The sequence below is a fragment of the Peromyscus eremicus genome, chromosome 15 (genome assembly GCF_949786415.1).
Source record: "Peromyscus eremicus chromosome 15, PerEre_H2_v1, whole genome shotgun sequence".
Classification (NCBI taxonomy): domain Eukaryota; kingdom Metazoa; phylum Chordata; class Mammalia; order Rodentia; family Cricetidae; genus Peromyscus; species Peromyscus eremicus.
Window position 1 is genome coordinate 15,088,496 of NC_081431.1, and position 7,423 is coordinate 15,095,918.

General features: G+C 46.4%; 1 non-coding gene across 1 annotated transcript; it reads right to left on the minus strand.

Moving 5' to 3' along the window:
* Positions 1 to 6,744: 6,744 nt before the first annotated feature.
* LOC131925890 (U1 spliceosomal RNA) lies at positions 6,745 to 6,908 on the minus strand. Its single transcript, XR_009383389.1, has one exon. It is a non-coding gene; the product is annotated as a U1 spliceosomal RNA (small nuclear RNA).
* Between the last annotated feature and the right edge of the window lie 515 nt (positions 6,909 to 7,423).

Below are 7,423 nucleotides of genomic sequence, written 5' to 3' on the forward strand. Positions count from 1 at the left end.
ATTAAGTGGACACAGAAGCTGGAAGAATTTAAAAATAGACAGAATTGTGCCTGTCAGGATGTCATACTCTGAACAAAGGACAAAAGAATGACAAAGAAATGCACGACTATTTTTGGATGTTTAAAACCTGTTGTAAGGGTAACACTCACAGACAAGTTATATCACTAGATTACTGTCCTGGTTGGTTTTGGTCACCTTGACACAACCTACACATATCTGGGAAGAGGGAACATTAACTAAGAAAACGCCTCTGTCGGATTGGCCTATAGGCAAGCCTGTAGGGCATTTCATTGGTTAACGATTGATGCAAGGACCCAGCCTCCTGTAGGTGGTGCCACCCATGGGCAGGTGGTCCTGCATGGCATATATAAACCAGGCTGCGGAAGCCCATGGGGGCCAGCCAGCAAGCAGAATTCCTCCACGGCTCCACTTCAGTTCCCGAATTACTTCCTTCAGCGGACTGTGACTGGGATATGTAAGGCAAATAAACCCTTTCCTCCCCAAGTTGCTTTTGGTCATGGAGTTTTATCACAGAAATAGAAACCTAACTGTAAAAACTACATTTTTATCACTTTTCAGAAAACAAAAAACAAATAGTTTTATTTTGGTAGTTATGTTCGAACCAAATGAGCAAATTACATACACACACTCATATATTGGTATTCAGCATAGTGATAATCTATAAGGTTGTTTCTAAACATATATTTTAAGATATTATACAATTTTTTTTTTGGCCAGTGAGATGACTTGGTGGGTAAAAGCTCCTGCTGCCCGTCAAGCCTGATGACCTGCTTGATCCCAGAGACCCACCTAATAGAGAACAATTTCTACGTGCTGTAGCACATGAGTGTACACACACATACACACAAATATAATTCAAGAAAAATGTAAATATACAGTTCTTCATAGCAGTTAAAGAACTTTCTTTACTCTCTTCTCAGAGTGTGGCTAGCACACACATCCTCAGAAAACAAGAGCAGCAATGCTATCTAGTCAATGGGCACACACATACGGGTCTCCTATGGGACAGACTTAACAGCCATTCAGTGTTTCGTTCATTCCGCTTCACAAAGTTTTGCTAAAGATGACGGTTCCACCTTTTGTGGCCCTCCTTTTGCATTTATTTATTTATTTTGATTTCTGGCAAGTAGTTATGACCTACAAGGGCTAGCTTTAGAAGGAATACAGCTGGGCCTGTTTCCAGAAACAATGAAAGGATGCTGGACTTTAGCAGGGACGGAAGAGCCTTTCAAGGAACTGGTCCACAAGGATGGGTGGAACTGCCAGGGACAGAAGAGCCTTTCAAGGAACTGGTCCACGAGGATGGGTGGAACTCCTCTACCTCCATGAAGGAAATCCTAAACATTTCTTTAGCCTCAGTGTGTTGGCTTTCTGTTACTATGACAAAATACCTGACAAAGTCTACTTAGAAAGTAAAGAGGAGATCACTGGGCTCATAGTTCAGAGGTTCAAATCCAAGATCAGATGGTTCTGTTAGTTTGGGTTCCTGCTGAGGGTGGCAATGGCATAATGGGAAAGTATCAGAGCACACTGTTCACAACTCAAACCAGAGCAGAAAGACCAGGGTCCCAGATCCTCTCTGGGCGTGTCCCTCGGTGGTCTAAGACCTTTCAGGAGGTCCCACTACCAGAACTTCTTCTTCTCTTCTGCTTCTCCTCCTCTTCTTCATCCTTTCTAAAAATATAACTTATTTTATGTGCATTGGTGTTTTGCCTGTATGTATGTCTGTGTGAGGGTGTCAGATCCCCTGGAACTGGAGTTACAGACAGTTGTGAGCTGCCATGTGATTGCTGGAAATTGAACCCAGGTCCTCTGGAAGAGCAGCCAGTGCTCTTAACCACTGAGCCATCTCTCTGGCCCCAGAGGCTCCCAAACTTTTTTTTTTTAAATTATGTGTTTGAAACCAGGTATGGTTTAATCTCAGCACTAGGGAGAGAGAAGCAGGCAGATCTCTGAGTTTGAGGCCACCCTGGTCTACAGAGTGAGTTCAGGACAGCCAGGGCTACACAGAGAAACCCTGTCTTGGAAAAAAAAAATATTTTATGTGTTTGAGTTTATTGTCTGCATGTATGTCTGTGAAGTAGAATTGGGTTTTGGATCCCCCTAAAGGGCCCAGTACCTCCCAATAACACCACTAGGTAGAACTGTTTTCAAGCATGTTCGTGGCGTCTGAGAATTTGGGGAGAGAGGGTGAGTGGGAGCAACAGTGGGTAAGCAGGGGCCTGACTGAGCTGATGGTCAGATGCTCTGAAAGTGTCAGCCAGCAGGAACAGTGACGTTCTGCTTAGTACTTGTGGAAACAGATGTGTGGGGGTGGGGGTGGGGGCAAAGGAAAGTACACTGGGGCCAGGGATCTAACTCAGTGAGCAGGGCTCCTGCCTAGCATGCATGAGTCCCTAGGTTCAGTCCCTAGCAATGAAAACCAGGGTGTGGTGGAGCACACCTGTAAACCCCGAACTTGGGAGGTGGAGCCGAGAGGATCGGGGGTTTAAGGTCATTTTCAGCTACATAACACGTTTGCAGCTGGCCTGGACTACACAAGACCTTGCCAAGAGCCAAAGAGAAAGAAAGAAAGAAAAGGAGAAGCTGGGTTTTTGTTTGTCAGTGACACTGGGCCCAAGATTTTTTTTTTTTTCCTGAGACAGGGTTTCTCTATGTAGCCCTGTCTGTCCTGGAACTCACTCTATAGACCAGGCTGGCCTCAAATTCTCAGAGGTTCACCTGCCTCTGACTCCCAAGTGCTGGGATTAAAGGTATGTGCCACCACCTCCCAGCTTGATGGCCTTTTCTGACTTTCACTTGACACGGGGCACATTTATGGTACACACACACACACACACACACACACACACACACACAGAGGCAAACATTCATACACATAAATAAATCTAAATAAAATAAAACAAAAGAGAGGGTCCAGGCAGGGTATAATGGTACATGCCTTTAATTCCAGCAGAAGCAGGTGGATCTCTGTGAGTTTGAGGCCAGCCTGATCTACATAGTGAGTTCTAGGACAGCCAAAACTACATAGTGAGATCCTGTCTCAAAACAAAACAAAAACAGGGCTGGAGGGATGGCTCAATGGTTAAGAGCACTGACTACTCTTCCAGAGGACCCAGGTTCAATTCCCAGTAGCCACATGGCAGCTCACAACTGTCTGTAACTCCAGTTCCAGGGGACTGGACACCATGGCAAAACACCAATGCATATTAAAAATAAATAAATAAAAATCAAATAAAAAAGAGAAACTAGGAGCTGAAAGACCTGGCTCAATGCTTAAGAGTACTACTGCTCTTGCAGAAGATCTGGGTTCAGTTCCCAGCACCTACATGGAGGCTCACAGACACCTGCAACTCCAGTTCCAGGGGATCTGACGCTCTCTTCTGGTCTTCTTGTACTCCTGCATGCATGTGATACCCATGCAGAAACATATGCAAAACAAAGTAGGTTGTGGTGGCCCACACCTTTAATCCTAGCCCTCAGAAGGCGGAGGCAGGAGGATCTCTGTGAGTTAGAGGACAGCCTGGTCTACAGAGTCCACAGAGCCAGTTCCAGGACACCAGTGTTGTTACATAGAAACCCTGTCTCAAAAAACCAAACCAAATCAAAACTTAAAAAAATAATAAAAGAAGGATGAAGGATTTAGTTCAGAGATAAAAAGCTTGCCTAGTGAGAACAAGGCCCTGGGTGTGGTGCACAGCTCCAGGAAAACAAACAAACTGTGAGAGGTCAGGCATGGTGGTCTATGACTTCAGTCACAGCATTCAGGAGGCAGAATCAGAAGAACTGTGATTGGCTGCCAGACTGAGCTACAGAGACAAGGAAAGGCAGGGAAGGCTTCCTCATGTGAAATGGCTTCCAACCCAGGGCTCTGCGAGGTCAAACGCCAGGGGTAACGAATGCCTTTGCTTATCCGACTTTCCAATGTTCCAAGGACCCAGCTGAGCCTGTGAGGCAAAACACAGGCAAAACACAATGGAGCCAAGGACTTCTGCCATATCTCAGCAAGGTTTCCTCTCCAGTTCCCGAGCCCTTTCATCACCTTAGGAAGCAGAAGGGGCTGGCAAGTGACCTCTAGGCTGGGTCAATGCTGTTCTCCAAGGTATGAATTTACTGGGTGGTCTACCAGTCGGTCTTTCCTAAGGACCTCCCTCCTGACCACGTCTCAGAACGGGTGATGCCCGTGCCTGTGGCAGGAAGGCGCTGTGGAGAATTAACTGTGAGCCCCCTCTCCACCCCAATCCTGAAATGCAGTGCAGGCACTGTAAGTGTTACAGCTCTGAGAGGAAATGTATCCTGGCATTAGAGAGCCAAGGAATACCACATACCACAGTCACACCGCAGAACAGAGAGATTTATTTGGGCAAGATAAGAGGGTGGCTATCCCTGCTTGGGTGAGAAGCAGCATGGAACTAAGCCCGTGACAGGCTTATGTAGAGTTTCTTGTGGGGAGGAGTTTTCCAAGGTGAAGATTGGTGAGATTTCAAGCCAAGCACAGGGATTGGTGGTATTTCGAGTTCAGGGATTGGTGGGTTTCCGGTAGGTTTTCAAACCCGGAAGTGGGTTTGGACCTTTCACCCTACTGGCATCATGCAGTTTTCTTCTGGAAAAAGGCCAGGGCTAGGATGGCAGGGCCATGTGCCAGGCCAGGGTAGGTGAACAGCATTTAACAACAGCCTCCAGGGAAGATTTGGGCCGGAAGGGAACCATCTCAGGGCTCATGTAAGATGAAAGATTTGTAATATGAGTAGGTAGTGCTAAGGGCACTCTCCTGGACGCTCCCCTGCTCAGGCTGAGTCCTCTGTGTACTGCAGAGGTTTCTGAGCCTGGCCCCCCTTCTCCGCTGCCCCTGGAAGACGGAGGAATAGGTCCAGCTCCCCCGACCCCCTTTCTCTCTTTCTTTCTGCTGTGAAAAGCAAATCAGTAGGTTTTCCTGCTGATTGTCACAGAGAGCAGGCAACAAAGTCGGAGCAAACACGGGCAAGCTCTTGCATTCCAGAAGCCACAGCAGCCTCTTCACCCGGTCACGATTCCTCCACCCTTATCGCTAATCAGCCACAGGACTCACCGTTCCCTGCCCTAGCAGTCCACCTCTGGCCAACTGGACTTCGCCCTATAAAATACAACTTCCCAGTCGGGAATGATACTGTCTTCTACAAGTGATTCATGCAGAAGAGTGAGTATCCCTTTATCCAGATCAGGAGCAAGGCACACACAATGTCCTTAGAAACTGAGGCCAACAGGATTCTCTCAGGCAAAGAGTTCTACGTCTCTGGGTAGAGCCTCCGAACTTCCTGGGGATGATTGGGGCCCACCAGGCTTGCCCACCTCAGCCCAGACCTGACTGAGGAGCCTTTCCCCAACACATACCTATTCCTGGGAGTAACCAGGCAAGACTAAGGAAGCAATGAAGGAACCCAAGACCAACGCTTTTCTGTAGTGCCAGCACAGGGAGTGTGACAGGAAACTTCTCTCAGTTGTACTACAGAGATTTATTGTTTCATCACCCACTTATTTGGGCTTATTGTGGAAAAATACGAAAATCCAAAGAATGAGAATTACTCAGAAGATGGGGGTGGAGTGGGGGGAGGGGAGCTCAGAGAGGGAGCATGTGCCCTTCAAGTCCAAGGCTGTGGATCCCATCCCAGCAACTAAACAATAATGTTCTTGGCCAGGCATAGTGGCGCACGCCTTTAATCCCAGCACTCGGGAGGCAGAGGCAAGTGGATTTCTGTGAGCTCGAGGCCAGCCTGGTCTACATAGGGAGTTCCAGGACAGCCAGGGCTACATGGTAAGACCCTGTCTCAAAAACAAACAAACAAAAAGAATAATCCCTTTTCAGTTAACCTAGAGATGAGATTGCAGCCATACATTTTGGGGCCTCCTTTTTGTGCATTTGTATTTAATTTTTTCCTCACAGATTTTTATTGTGCTATATAATACAGATTTTTTTCCCATTATGTAGCCTAGATTGGTTTTGAATAGATCATCTTTCTACCTCAGCCCCCCCAATGCTGAGATTATGGATGAGGTGTTTTGTTTTTGTTTTTGTTTTGTTTTGTTTTTTGTACTGGGATTAAAAACCAGGGTGTCACACGTACCAGAAAAGCACTCGGTGCCGAGCCACATCCCCAGTACCAATATAGACTCTTTTTTTTTTTTAAACAAAACAAAGATTTGCTTTCTTTTTAACTCTGTATTATGTGGCACAGGGGTGGAGTGTCTGTGCACTGTGAGTACAGACGGAGTCTAGAAGATGGTGTCACACCTCCTGAAGCTGGAGTTCTAGGCAGTTTGGAGACACCCAGTGTGGGTGCTAGAAACCAAACTCAGGTCCTCTGGAAAAAAACAGTACATGCTCTTAACTACTGATCAATCTTTCCAGCCCAAGAATTAAATTCTATCTAGCTACCTAGTCACTGTGTGTGTGTGTGTGTGTGTGTGTGTGTATGATAGGCATGTAGAGGTTTGAGAACAACTCTCTGGAGCTCATTCTCTCTATACCATGTGGGTCCTGGGGATTGCACTCATCTTGCCAGACTTGTGGACAAGCACCTGAACCATCTTGCTGGTCCCAGATTTATCTATCTATCTATCTATCTATCTACCTACCTACCTACCTATTTAGTTATTTGTTTTTCAGACAGGCTGCCCCGGACCTCATAGTAATCCCCTTGCCTCAGCCTTCTTTTTTTTTTTTTTTTATAAATATTTTTTCTCTTAAAGGGGAGAGCACAAACGCAGTCCCCCACTACCACAAATTATGCAGTCGAGTTTCCCGCATTTGGGGAAATCGCAGGGGTCAGCACATCCTGAGTGCAATGGATAGGCCTCGCTCTGGGAAAACCACCTTCGTGATCATGGTATCTCCCCTGCCAGGTAAGTATTGCCTCAGCCTTCTATGTGCTAAGTTTATACATGTGTATCATCCTACCTAGCTCCAGGTGGTTTTTTTTTATGATTTATTTTGGTTAGTTTTAAGTGTGTGTAGATATGTGCATATGAGTGCAGGTACCCTCAGAGACCAGAGGAGTGAGATCCCCCAGGAGCTGGAGTTACAGGCAGTTGTGCGCTGCCTGATGTGGATGCTGGAAACTGAACTAAATGCATCCTTTGAGGAACAGTACATACTTTTAACCACCAATCCTCTTCCTCAGCACCAGACTTTCTTAGAATACGCTCTATTGAACTGATTCTAAACCTTCAGTTTTAATCAGGTCAGTTTATGTAACAGTGCTTGTTAACTGTTAAGTGCAGTGTTTGAAAGGGTAGGGCAACCTGAGCTATAAGGGTTACTTCGAGGCCAGCCTGTGCACTTAGTGAGAGTCTGTCTTGGAATGACTGTGAAACGGCAGCAACCAAGTGACCTGGGACTTGGGGCTGGAGAATGGCTGCTTCGTGG